This window comes from Mytilus galloprovincialis, chromosome 10, assembly GCF_965363235.1.
Source record: "Mytilus galloprovincialis chromosome 10, xbMytGall1.hap1.1, whole genome shotgun sequence".
Taxonomy (NCBI): domain Eukaryota; kingdom Metazoa; phylum Mollusca; class Bivalvia; order Mytilida; family Mytilidae; genus Mytilus; species Mytilus galloprovincialis.
Genome location: NC_134847.1, coordinates 45094305 through 45107381, shown reverse-complemented (window position 1 = coordinate 45107381; position 13077 = coordinate 45094305). Strand labels below are relative to the sequence as shown.

Below are 13077 nucleotides of genomic sequence, written 5' to 3'. Positions count from 1 at the left end.
AACCTCTACAATATATTAAAGTAACTAGAAGTGTACACTGACAAACCCGAGATGATATTTTTTCCACAGGACGAATATAGATAGTACAACGGTTGACCATGTCCAATAGTATTAATTCGCATGTAGTTTAGAATGTTGATGACTTATATAAAAAATAAACATGTTACTGTGCTTTGTATATTACAAATATTTGATCAAAGAAAAATATGGAACGCTTCACGAATTTGCGTGTCATCCTTGCGCAGGGGCCATGCTAATCTTCTCTGTATCGTTCCAATTTTAGTATTTGTACTGCCGAAGCGAGTACAACAACAGATTCGACTGACACCTATATATACTCGTAATTTCACAATAGATACAAATTCAGGATTTGAGATATTTGCATACTGCCGTTAAACTTTTGCAAAATTTAAAAGAAAACGCAGTCGGAAAGGAAAAATAAGTAGTTAGGGACAACTAACTTACAAAAGAACGCATTTTGGTATACCGGTTTAATGTGAAATTTTATAACTTTGGATGAAAATCGTTTTAAACACTATAAAGGTACAAACGTTTCTAGTACGTATATAGTGGTCGTATAATGTAAATAGTTAGCGGTAAAACGTAAATGACCTAAATGTCGAGTTGTAAAATAGCCATTACCAACGTACCCATATGCATGCATTATAGATTTTCAAGATCATTTGGATCAATCAAGAACAATGAAAATCGTAATGAAACCTCTACAATATATTAAAGTAACTAGAAGTGTACACTGACAAACCCGAGATGATATTTTTTCCACAGGACGAATATAGATAGTACAACGGTTGACCATGTCCAATAGTATTAATTCGCATGTAGTTTAGAATGTTGATGACTTATATAAAAAATAAACATGTTACTGTGCTTTGTATATTACAAATATTTGATCAAAGAAAAATATGGAACGCTTCACGAATTTGCGTGTCATCCTTGCGCAGGGGCCATGCTAATCTTCTCTGTATCGTTCCAATTTTAGTATTTGTACTGCCGAAGCGAGTACAACAACAGATTCGACTGACACCTATATATACTCGTAATTTCACAATAGATACAAATTCAGGATTTGAGATATTTGCATACTGCCGTTAAACTTTTGCAAAATTTAAAAGAAAACGCAGTCGGAAAGGAAAAATAAGTAGTTAGGGACAACTAACTTACAAAAGAACGCATTTTGGTATACCGGTTTAATGTGAAATTTTATAACTTTGGATGAAAATCGTTTTAAACACTATAAAGGTACAAACGTTTCTAGTACGTATATAGTGGTCGTATAATGTAAATAGTTAGCGGTAAAACGTAAATGACCTAAATGTCGAGTTGTAAAATAGCCATTACCAACGTACCCATATGCATGCATTATAGATTTTCAAGATCATTTGGATCAATCAAGAACAATGAAAATCGTAATGAAACCTCTACAATATATTAAAGTAACTAGAAGTGTACACTGACAAACCCGAGATGATATTTTTTCCACAGGACGAATATAGATAGTACAACGGTTGACCATGTCCAATAGTATTAATTCGCATGTAGTTTAGAATGTTGATGACTTATATAAAAAATAAACATGTTACTGTGCTTTGTATATTACAAATATTTGATCAAAGAAAAATATGGAACGCTTCACGAATTTGCGTGTCATCCTTGCGCAGGGGCCATGCTAATCTTCTCTGTATCGTTCCAATTTTAGTATATGTACTGCCGAAGCGAGTACAACAACAGATTCGACTGACACCTATATATACTCGTAATTTCACAATAGATACAAATTCAGGATTTGAGATATTTGCATACTGCCGTTAAACTTTTGCAAAATTTAAAAGAAAACGCAGTCGGAAAGGAAAAATAAGTAGTTAGGGACAACTAACTTACAAAAGAACGCATTTTGGTATACCGGTTTAATGTGAAATTTTATAACTTTGGATGAAAATCGTTTTAAACACTATAAAGGTACAAACGTTTCTAGTACGTATATAGTGGTCGTATAATGTAAATAGTTAGCGGTAAAACGTAAATGACCTAAATGTCGAGTTGTAAAATAGCCATTACCAACGTACCCATATGCATGCATTATAGATTTTCAAGATCATTTGGATCAATCAAGAACAATGAAAATCGTAATGAAACCTCTACAATATATTAAAGTAACTAGAAGTGTACACTGACAAACCCGAGATGATATTTTTTCCACAGGACGAATATAGATAGTACAACGGTTGACCATGTCCAATAGTATTAATTCGCATGTAGTTTAGAATGTTGATGACTTATATAAAAAATAAACATGTTACTGTGCTTTGTATATTACAAATATTTGATCAAAGAAAAATATGGAACGCTTCACGAATTTGCGTGTCATCCTTGCGCAGGGGCCATGCTAATCTTCTCTGTATCGTTCCAATTTTAGTATATGTACTGCCGAAGCGAGTACAACAACAGATTCGACTGACACCTATATATACTCGTAATTTCACAATAGATACAAATTCAGGATTTGAGATATTTGCATACTGCCGTTAAACTTTTGCAAAATTTAAAAGAAAACGCAGTCGGAAAGGAAAAATAAGTAGTTAGGGACAACTAACTTACAAAAGAACGCATTTTGGTATACCGGTTTAATGTGAAATTTTATAACTTTGGATGAAAATCGTTTTAAACACTATAAAGGTACAAACGTTTCTAGTACGTATATAGTGGTCGTATAATGTAAATAGTTAGCGGTAAAACGTAAATGACCTAAATGTCGAGTTGTAAAATAGCCATTACCAACGTACCCATATGCATGCATTATAGATTTTCAAGATCATTTGGATCAATCAAGAACAATGAAAATCGTAATGAAACCTCTACAATATATTAAAGTAACTAGAAGTGTACACTGACAAACCCGAGATGATATTTTTTCCACAGGACGAATATGGATAGTACAACGGTTGACCATGTCCAATAGTATTAATTCGCATGTAGTTTAGAATGTTGATGACTTATATAAAAAATAAACATGTTACTGTGCTTTGTATATTACAAATATTTGATCAAAGAAAAATATGGAACGCTTCACGAATTTGCGTGTCATCCTTGCGCAGGGGCCATGCTAATCTTCTCTGTATCGTTCCAATTTTAGTATATGTACTGCCGAAGCGAGTACAACAACAGATTCGACTGACACCTATATATACTCGTAATTTCACAATAGATACAAATTCAGGATTTGAGATATTTGCATACTGCCGTTAAACTTTTGCAAAATTTAAAAGAAAACGCAGTCGGAAAGGAAAAATAAGTAGTTAGGGACAACTAACTTACAAAAGAACGCATTTTGGTATACCGGTTTAATGTGAAATTTTATAACTTTGGATGAAAATCGTTTTAAACACTATAAAGGTACAAACGTTTCTAGTACGTATATAGTGGTCGTATAATGTAAATAGTTAGCGGTAAAACGTAAATGACCTAAATGTCGAGTTGTAAAATAGCCATTACCAACGTACCCATATGCATGCATTATAGATTTTCAAGATCATTTGGATCAATCAAGAACAATGAAAATCGTAATGAAACCTCTACAATATATTAAAGTAACTAGAAGTGTACACTGACAAACCCGAGATGATATTTTTTCCACAGGACGAATATAGATAGTACAACGGTTGACCATGTCCAATAGTATTAATTCGCATGTAGTTTAGAATGTTGATGACTTATATAAAAAATAAACATGTTACTGTGCTTTGTATATTACAAATATTTGATCAAAGAAAAATATGGAACGCTTCACGAATTTGCGTGTCATCCTTGCGCAGGGGCCATGCTAATCTTCTCTGTATCGTTCCAATTTTAGTATATGTACTGCCGAAGCGAGTACAACAACAGATTCGACTGACACCTATATATACTCGTAATTTCACAATAGATACAAATTCAGGATTTGAGATATTTGCATACTGCCGTTAAACTTTTGCAAAATTTAAAAGAAAACGCAGTCGGAAAGGAAAAATAAGTAGTTAGGGACAACTAACTTACAAAAGAACGCATTTTGGTATACCGGTTTAATGTGAAATTTTATTACTTTGGATGAAAATCGTTTTAAACACTATAAAGGTACAAACGTTTCTAGTACGTATATAGTGGTCGTATAATGTAAATAGTTAGCGGTAAAACGTAAATGACCTAAATGTCGAGTTGTAAAATAGCCATTACCAACGTACCCATATGCATGCATTATAGATTTTCAAGATCATTTGGATCAATCAAGAACAATGAAAATCGTAATGAAACCTCTACAATATATTAAAGTAACTAGAAGTGTACACTGACAAACCCGAGATGATATTTTTTCCACAGGACGAATATAGATAGTACAACGGTTGACCATGTCCAATAGTATTAATTCGCATGTAGTTTAGAATGTTGATGACTTATATAAAAAATAAACATGTTACTGTGCTTTGTATATTACAAATATTTGATCAAAGAAAAATATGGAACGCTTCACGAATTTGCGTGTCATCCTTGCGCAGGGGCCATGCTAATCTTCTCTGTATCGTTCCAATTTTAGTATATGTACTGCCGAAGCGAGTACAACAACAGATTCGACTGACACCTATATATACTCGTAATTTCACAATAGATACAAATTCAGGATTTGAGATATTTGCATACTGCCGTTAAACTTTTGCAAAATTTAAAAGAAAACGCAGTCGGAAAGGAAAAATAAGTAGTTAGGGACAACTAACTTACAAAAGAACGCATTTTGGTATACCGGTTTAATGTGAAATTTTATAACTTTGGATGAAAATCGTTTTAAACACTATAAAGGTACAAACGTTTCTAGTACGTATATAGTGGTCGTATAATGTAAATAGTTAGCGGTAAAACGTAAATGACCTAAATGTCGAGTTGTAAAATAGCCATTACCAACGTACCCATATGCATGCATTATAGATTTTCAAGATCATTTGGATCAATCAAGAACAATGAAAATCGTAATGAAACCTCTACAATATATTAAAGTAACTAGAAGTGTACACTGACAAACCCGAGATGATATTTTTTCCACAGGACGAATATAGATAGTACAACGGTTGACCATGTCCAATAGTATTAATTCGCATGTAGTTTAGAATGTTGATGACTTATATAAAAAATAAACATGTTACTGTGCTTTGTATATTACAAATATTTGATCAAAGAAAAATATGGAACGCTTCACGAATTTGCGTGTCATCCTTGCGCAGGGGCCATGCTAATCTTCTCTGTATCGTTCCAATTTTAGTATATGTACTGCCGAAGCGAGTACAACAACAGATTCGACTGACACCTATATATACTCGTAATTTCACAATAGATACAAATTCAGGATTTGAGATATTTGCATACTGCCGTTAAACTTTTGCAAAATTTAAAAGAAAACGCAGTCGGAAAGGAAAAATAAGTAGTTAGGGACAACTAACTTACAAAAGAACGCATTTTGGTATACCGGTTTAATGTGAAATTTTATAACTTTGGATGAAAATCGTTTTAAACACTATAAAGGTACAAACGTTTCTAGTACGTATATAGTGGTCGTATAATGTAAATAGTTAGCGGTAAAACGTAAATGACCTAAATGTCGAGTTGTAAAATAGCCATTACCAACGTACCCATATGCATGCATTATAGATTTTCAAGATCATTTGGATCAATCAAGAACAATGAAAATCGTAATGAAACCTCTACAATATATTAAAGTAACTAGAAGTGTACACTGACAAACCCGAGATGATATTTTTTCCACAGGACGAATATAGATAGTACAACGGTTGACCATGTCCAATAGTATTAATTCGCATGTAGTTTAGAATGTTGATGACTTATATAAAAAATAAACATGTTACTGTGCTTTGTATATTACAAATATTTGATCAAAGAAAAATATGGAACGCTTCACGAATTTGCGTGTCATCCTTGCGCAGGGGCCATGCTAATCTTCTCTGTATCGTTCCAATTTTAGTATATGTACTGCCGAAGCGAGTACAACAACAGATTCGACTGACACCTATATATACTCGTAATTTCACAATAGATACAAATTCAGGATTTGAGATATTTGCATACTGCCGTTAAACTTTTGCAAAATTTAAAAGAAAACGCAGTCGGAAAGGAAAAATAAGTAGTTAGGGACAACTAACTTACAAAAGAACGCATTTTGGTATACCGGTTTAATGTGAAATTTTATAACTTTGGATGAAAATCGTTTTAAACACTATAAAGGTACAAACGTTTCTAGTACGTATATAGTGGTCGTATAATGTAAATAGTTAGCGGTAAAACGTAAATGACCTAAATGTCGAGTTGTAAAATAGCCATTACCAACGTACCCATATGCATGCATTATAGATTTTCAAGATCATTTGGATCAATCAAGAACAATGAAAATCGTAATGAAACCTCTACAATATATTAAAGTAACTAGAAGTGTACACTGACAAACCCGAGATGATATTTTTTCCACAGGACGAATATAGATAGTACAACGGTTGACCATGTCCAATAGTATTAATTCGCATGTAGTTTAGAATGTTGATGACTTATATAAAAAATAAACATGTTACTGTGCTTTGTATATTACAAATATTTGATCAAAGAAAAATATGGAACGCTTCACGAATTTGCGTGTCATCCTTGCGCAGGGGCCATGCTAATCTTCTCTGTATCGTTCCAATTTTAGTATATGTACTGCCGAAGCGAGTACAACAACAGATTCGACTGACACCTATATATACTCGTAATTTCACAATAGATACAAATTCAGGATTTGAGATATTTGCATACTGCCGTTAAACTTTTGCAAAATTTAAAAGAAAACGCAGTCGGAAAGGAAAAATAAGTAGTTAGGGACAACTAACTTACAAAAGAACGCATTTTGGTATACCGGTTTAATGTGAAATTTTATAACTTTGGATGAAAATCGTTTTAAACACTATAAAGGTACAAACGTTTCTAGTACGTATATAGTGGTCGTATAATGTAAATAGTTAGCGGTAAAACGTAAATGACCTAAATGTCGAGTTGTAAAATAGCCATTACCAACGTACCCATATGCATGCATTATAGATTTTCAAGATCATTTGGATCAATCAAGAACAATGAAAATCGTAATGAAACCTCTACAATATATTAAAGTAACTAGAAGTGTACACTGACAAACCCGAGATGATATTTTTTCCACAGGACGAATATAGATAGTACAACGGTTGACCATGTCCAATAGTATTAATTCGCATGTAGTTTAGAATGTTGATGACTTATATAAAAAATAAACATGTTACTGTGCTTTGTATATTACAAATATTTGATCAAAGAAAAATATGGAACGCTTCACGAATTTGCGTGTCATCCTTGCGCAGGGGCCATGCTAATCTTCTCTGTATCGTTCCAATTTTAGTATATGTACTGCCGAAGCGAGTACAACAACAGATTCGACTGACACCTATATATACTCGTAATTTCACAATAGATACAAATTCAGGATTTGAGATATTTGCATACTGCCGTTAAACTTTTGCAAAATTTAAAAGAAAACGCAGTCGGAAAGGAAAAATAAGTAGTTAGGGACAACTAACTTACAAAAGAACGCATTTTGGTATACCGGTTTAATGTGAAATTTTATAACTTTGGATGAAAATCGTTTTAAACACTATAAAGGTACAAACGTTTCTAGTACGTATATAGTGGTCGTATAATGTAAATAGTTAGCGGTAAAACGTAAATGACCTAAATGTCGAGTTGTAAAATAGCCATTACCAACGTACCCATATGCATGCATTATAGATTTTCAAGATCATTTGGATCAATCAAGAACAATGAAAGTCGTAATGAAACCTCTACAATATATTAAAGTAACTAGAAGTGTACACTGACAAACCCGAGATGATATTTTTTCCACAGGACGAATATAGATAGTACAACGGTTGACCATGTCCAATAGTATTAATTCGCATGTAGTTTAGAATGTTGATGACTTATATAAAAAATAAACATGTTACTGTGCTTTGTATATTACAAATATTTGATCAAAGAAAAATATGGAACGCTTCACGAATTTGCGTGTCATCCTTGCGCAGGGGCCATGCTAATCTTCTCTGTATCGTTCCAATTTTAGTATATGTACTGCCGAAGCGAGTACAACAACAGATTCGACTGACACCTATATATACTCGTAATTTCACAATAGATACAAATTCAGGATTTGAGATATTTGCATACTGCCGTTAAACTTTTGCAAAATTTAAAAGAAAACGCAGTCGGAAAGGAAAAATAAGTAGTTAGGGACAACTAACTTACAAAAGAACGCATTTTGGTATACCGGTTTAATGTGAAATTTTATAACTTTGGATGAAAATCGTTTTAAACACTATAAAGGTACAAACGTTTCTAGTACGTATATAGTGGTCGTATAATGTAAATAGTTAGCGGTAAAACGTAAATGACCTAAATGTCGAGTTGTAAAATAGCCATTACCAACGTACCCATATGCATGCATTATAGATTTTCAAGATCATTTGGATCAATCAAGAACAATGAAAATCGTAATGAAACCTCTACAATATATTAAAGTAACTAGAAGTGTACACTGACAAACCCGAGATGATATTTTTTCCACAGGACGAATATAGATAGTACAACGGTTGACCATGTCCAATAGTATTAATTCGCATGTAGTTTAGAATGTTGATGACTTATATAAAAAATAAACATGTTACTGTGCTTTGTATATTACAAATATTTGATCAAAGAAAAATATGGAACGCTTCACGAATTTGCGTGTCATCCTTGCGCAGGGGCCATGCTAATCTTCTCTGTATCGTTCCAATTTTAGTATATGTACTGCCGAAGCGAGTACAACAACAGATTCGACTGACACCTATATATACTCGTAATTTCACAATAGATACAAATTCAGGATTTGAGATATTTGCATACTGCCGTTAAACTTTTGCAAAATTTAAAAGAAAACGCAGTCGGAAAGGAAAAATAAGTAGTTAGGGACAACTAACTTACAAAAGAACGCATTTTGGTATACCGGTTTAATGTGAAATTTTATAACTTTGGATGAAAATCGTTTTAAACACTATAAAGGTACAAACGTTTCTAGTACGTATATAGTGGTCGTATAATGTAAATAGTTAGCGGTAAAACGTAAATGACCTAAATGTCGAGTTGTAAAATAGCCATTACCAACGTACCCATATGCATGCATTATAGATTTTCAAGATCATTTGGATCAATCAAGAACAATGAAAATCGTAATGAAACCTCTACAATATATTAAAGTAACTAGAAGTGTACACTGACAAACCCGAGATGATATTTTTTCCACAGGACGAATATAGATAGTACAACGGTTGACCATGTCCAATAGTATTAATTCGCATGTAGTTTAGAATGTTGATGACTTATATAAAAAATAAACATGTTACTGTGCTTTGTATATTACAAATATTTGATCAAAGAAAAATATGGAACGCTTCACGAATTTGCGTGTCATCCTTGCGCAGGGGCCATGCTAATCTTCTCTGTATCGTTCCAATTTTAGTATATGTACTGCCGAAGCGAGTACAACAACAGATTCGACTGACACCTATATATACTCGTAATTTCACAATAGATACAAATTCAGGATTTGAGATATTTGCATACTGCCGTTAAACTTTTGCAAAATTTAAAAGAAAACGCAGTCGGAAAGGAAAAATAAGTAGTTAGGGACAACTAACTTACAAAAGAACGCATTTTGGTATACCGGTTTAATGTGAAATTTTATAACTTTGGATGAAAATCGTTTTAAACACTATAAAGGTACAAACGTTTCTAGTACGTATATAGTGGTCGTATAATGTAAATAGTTAGCGGTAAAACGTAAATGACCTAAATGTCGAGTTGTAAAATAGCCATTACCAACGTACCCATATGCATGCATTATAGATTTTCAAGATCATTTGGATCAATCAAGAACAATGAAAATCGTAATGAAACCTCTACAATATATTAAAGTAACTAGAAGTGTACACTGACAAACCCGAGATGATATTTTTTCCACAGGACGAATATAGATAGTACAACGGTTGACCATGTCCAATAGTATTAATTCGCATGTAGTTTAGAATGTTGATGACTTATATAAAAAATAAACATGTTACTGTGCTTTGTATATTACAAATATTTGATCAAAGAAAAATATGGAACGCTTCACGAATTTGCGTGTCATCCTTGCGCAGGGGCCATGCTAATCTTCTCTGTATCGTTCCAATTTTAGTATATGTACTGCCGAAGCGAGTACAACAACAGATTCGACTGACACCTATATATACTCGTAATTTCACAATAGATACAAATTCAGGATTTGAGATATTTGCATACTGCCGTTAAACTTTTGCAAAATTTAAAAGAAAACGCAGTCGGAAAGGAAAAATAAGTAGTTAGGGACAACTAACTTACAAAAGAACGCATTTTGGTATACCGGTTTAATGTGAAATTTTATAACTTTGGATGAAAATCGTTTTAAACACTATAAAGGTACAAACGTTTCTAGTACGTATATAGTGGTCGTATAATGTAAATAGTTAGCGGTAAAACGTAAATGACCTAAATGTCGAGTTGTAAAATAGCCATTACCAACGTACCCATATGCATGCATTATAGATTTTCAAGATCATTTGGATCAATCAAGAACAATGAAAATCGTAATGAAACCTCTACAATATATTAAAGTAACTAGAAGTGTACACTGACAAACCCGAGATGATATTTTTTCCACAGGACGAATATAGATAGTACAACGGTTGACCATGTCCAATAGTATTAATTCGCATGTAGTTTAGAATGTTGATGACTTATATAAAAAATAAACATGTTACTGTGCTTTGTATATTACAAATATTTGATCAAAGAAAAATATGGAACGCTTCACGAATTTGCGTGTCATCCTTGCGCAGGGGCCATGCTAATCTTCTCTGTATCGTTCCAATTTTAGTATATGTACTGCCGAAGCGAGTACAACAACAGATTCGACTGACACCTATATATACTCGTAATTTCACAATAGATACAAATTCAGGATTTGAGATATTTGCATACTGCCGTTAAACTTTTGCAAAATTTAAAAGAAAACGCAGTCGGAAAGGAAAAATAAGTAGTTAGGGACAACTAACTTACAAAAGAACGCATTTTGGTATACCGGTTTAATGTGAAATTTTATAACTTTGGATGAAAATCGTTTTAAACACTATAAAGGTACAAACGTTTCTAGTACGTATATAGTGGTCGTATAATGTAAATAGTTAGCGGTAAAACGTAAATGACCTAAATGTCGAGTTGTAAAATAGCCATTACCAACGTACCCATATGCATGCATTATAGATTTTCAAGATCATTTGGATCAATCAAGAACAATGAAAATCGTAATGAAACCTCTACAATATATTAAAGTAACTAGAAGTGTACACTGACAAACCCGAGATGATATTTTTTCCACAGGACGAATATAGATAGTACAACGGTTGACCATGTCCAATAGTATTAATTCGCATGTAGTTTAGAATGTTGATGACTTATATAAAAAATAAACATGTTACTGTGCTTTGTATATTACAAATATTTGATCAAAGAAAAATATGGAACGCTTCACGAATTTGCGTGTCATCCTTGCGCAGGGGCCATGCTAATCTTCTCTGTATCGTTCCAATTTTAGTATATGTACTGCCGAAGCGAGTACAACAACAGATTCGACTGACACCTATATATACTCGTAATTTCACAATAGATACAAATTCAGGATTTGAGATATTTGCATACTGCCGTTAAACTTTTGCAAAATTTAAAAGAAAACGCAGTCGGAAAGGAAAAATAAGTAGTTAGGGACAACTAACTTACAAAAGAACGCATTTTGGTATACCGGTTTAATGTGAAATTTTATAACTTTGGATGAAAATCGTTTTAAACACTATAAAGGTACAAACGTTTCTAGTACGTATATAGTGGTCGTATAATGTAAATAGTTAGCGGTAAAACGTAAATGACCTAAATGTCGAGTTGTAAAATAGCCATTACCAACGTACCCATATGCATGCATTATAGATTTTCAAGATCATTTGGATCAATCAAGAACAATGAAAATCGTAATGAAACCTCTACAATATATTAAAGTAACTAGAAGTGTACACTGACAAACCCGAGATGATATTTTTTCCACAGGACGAATATAGATAGTACAACGGTTGACCATGTCCAATAGTATTAATTCGCATGTAGTTTAGAATGTTGATGACTTATATAAAAAATAAACATGTTACTGTGCTTTGTATATTACAAATATTTGATCAAAGAAAAATATGGAACGCTTCACGAATTTGCGTGTCATCCTTGCGCAGGGGCCATGCTAATCTTCTCTGTATCGTTCCAATTTTAGTATATGTACTGCCGAAGCGAGTACAACAACAGATTCGACTGACACCTATATATACTCGTAATTTCACAATAGATACAAATTCAGGATTTGAGATATTTGCATACTGCCGTTAAACTTTTGCAAAATTTAAAAGAAAACGCAGTCGGAAAGGAAAAATAAGTAGTTAGGGACAACTAACTTACAAAAGAACGCATTTTGGTATACCGGTTTAATGTGAAATTTTATAACTTTGGATGAAAATCGTTTTAAACACTATAAAGGTACAAACGTTTCTAGTACGTATATAGTGGTCGTATAATGTAAATAGTTAGCGGTAAAACGTAAATGACCTAAATGTCGAGTTGTAAAATAGCCATTACCAACGTACCCATATGCATGCATTATAGATTTTCAAGATCATTTGGATCAATCAAGAACAATGAAAGTCGTAATGAAACCTCTACAATATATTAAAGTAACTAGAAGTGTACACTGACAAACCCGAGATGATATTTTTTCCACAGGACGAATATAGATAGTACAACGGTTGACCATGTCCAATAGTATTAATTCGCATGTAGTTTAGAATGTTGATGACTTATATAAAAAATAAACATGTTACTGTG

At 32.9% G+C, this 13077-nt stretch overlaps 18 non-coding genes across 18 annotated transcripts; all 18 read right to left on the bottom strand.

The window, feature by feature from the left end:
• Positions 1-200: 200 nt before the first annotated feature.
• LOC143050044 (U6 spliceosomal RNA) lies at positions 201-307 on the bottom strand. Its single transcript, XR_012970431.1, has one exon. It is a non-coding gene; the product is annotated as a U6 spliceosomal RNA (small nuclear RNA).
• A 610-nt stretch (positions 308-917) lies between these two features.
• LOC143050043 (U6 spliceosomal RNA) lies at positions 918-1024 on the bottom strand. Its single transcript, XR_012970430.1, has one exon. It is a non-coding gene; the product is annotated as a U6 spliceosomal RNA (small nuclear RNA).
• A 610-nt stretch (positions 1025-1634) lies between these two features.
• On the bottom strand, positions 1635-1741 carry LOC143050095 (U6 spliceosomal RNA). Its single transcript, XR_012970478.1, has one exon. It is a non-coding gene; the product is annotated as a U6 spliceosomal RNA (small nuclear RNA).
• A 610-nt stretch (positions 1742-2351) lies between these two features.
• Positions 2352-2458, bottom strand: LOC143050094 (U6 spliceosomal RNA). The gene has a single exon (XR_012970477.1). It is a non-coding gene; the product is annotated as a U6 spliceosomal RNA (small nuclear RNA).
• Positions 2459-3068: 610 nt separating this feature from the next.
• On the bottom strand, positions 3069-3175 carry LOC143050093 (U6 spliceosomal RNA). The gene has a single exon (XR_012970476.1). It is a non-coding gene; the product is annotated as a U6 spliceosomal RNA (small nuclear RNA).
• A 610-nt stretch (positions 3176-3785) lies between these two features.
• LOC143050091 (U6 spliceosomal RNA) lies at positions 3786-3892 on the bottom strand. Its single transcript, XR_012970474.1, has one exon. It is a non-coding gene; the product is annotated as a U6 spliceosomal RNA (small nuclear RNA).
• A 610-nt stretch (positions 3893-4502) lies between these two features.
• LOC143050090 (U6 spliceosomal RNA) lies at positions 4503-4609 on the bottom strand. The gene has a single exon (XR_012970473.1). It is a non-coding gene; the product is annotated as a U6 spliceosomal RNA (small nuclear RNA).
• Positions 4610-5219: 610 nt separating this feature from the next.
• On the bottom strand, positions 5220-5326 carry LOC143050089 (U6 spliceosomal RNA). Its single transcript, XR_012970472.1, has one exon. It is a non-coding gene; the product is annotated as a U6 spliceosomal RNA (small nuclear RNA).
• Positions 5327-5936: 610 nt separating this feature from the next.
• LOC143050087 (U6 spliceosomal RNA) lies at positions 5937-6043 on the bottom strand. The gene has a single exon (XR_012970471.1). It is a non-coding gene; the product is annotated as a U6 spliceosomal RNA (small nuclear RNA).
• A 610-nt stretch (positions 6044-6653) lies between these two features.
• LOC143050086 (U6 spliceosomal RNA) lies at positions 6654-6760 on the bottom strand. The gene has a single exon (XR_012970470.1). It is a non-coding gene; the product is annotated as a U6 spliceosomal RNA (small nuclear RNA).
• Positions 6761-7370: 610 nt separating this feature from the next.
• On the bottom strand, positions 7371-7477 carry LOC143050085 (U6 spliceosomal RNA). Its single transcript, XR_012970469.1, has one exon. It is a non-coding gene; the product is annotated as a U6 spliceosomal RNA (small nuclear RNA).
• A 610-nt stretch (positions 7478-8087) lies between these two features.
• LOC143050084 (U6 spliceosomal RNA) lies at positions 8088-8194 on the bottom strand. The gene has a single exon (XR_012970468.1). It is a non-coding gene; the product is annotated as a U6 spliceosomal RNA (small nuclear RNA).
• Positions 8195-8804: 610 nt separating this feature from the next.
• Positions 8805-8911, bottom strand: LOC143050083 (U6 spliceosomal RNA). The gene has a single exon (XR_012970467.1). It is a non-coding gene; the product is annotated as a U6 spliceosomal RNA (small nuclear RNA).
• A 610-nt stretch (positions 8912-9521) lies between these two features.
• LOC143050082 (U6 spliceosomal RNA) lies at positions 9522-9628 on the bottom strand. Its single transcript, XR_012970466.1, has one exon. It is a non-coding gene; the product is annotated as a U6 spliceosomal RNA (small nuclear RNA).
• A 610-nt stretch (positions 9629-10238) lies between these two features.
• Positions 10239-10345, bottom strand: LOC143050081 (U6 spliceosomal RNA). Its single transcript, XR_012970465.1, has one exon. It is a non-coding gene; the product is annotated as a U6 spliceosomal RNA (small nuclear RNA).
• Positions 10346-10955: 610 nt separating this feature from the next.
• LOC143050079 (U6 spliceosomal RNA) lies at positions 10956-11062 on the bottom strand. The gene has a single exon (XR_012970464.1). It is a non-coding gene; the product is annotated as a U6 spliceosomal RNA (small nuclear RNA).
• Positions 11063-11672: 610 nt separating this feature from the next.
• LOC143050078 (U6 spliceosomal RNA) lies at positions 11673-11779 on the bottom strand. The gene has a single exon (XR_012970463.1). It is a non-coding gene; the product is annotated as a U6 spliceosomal RNA (small nuclear RNA).
• Positions 11780-12389: 610 nt separating this feature from the next.
• Positions 12390-12496, bottom strand: LOC143050077 (U6 spliceosomal RNA). Its single transcript, XR_012970462.1, has one exon. It is a non-coding gene; the product is annotated as a U6 spliceosomal RNA (small nuclear RNA).
• Positions 12497-13077: the final 581 nt, after the last annotated feature.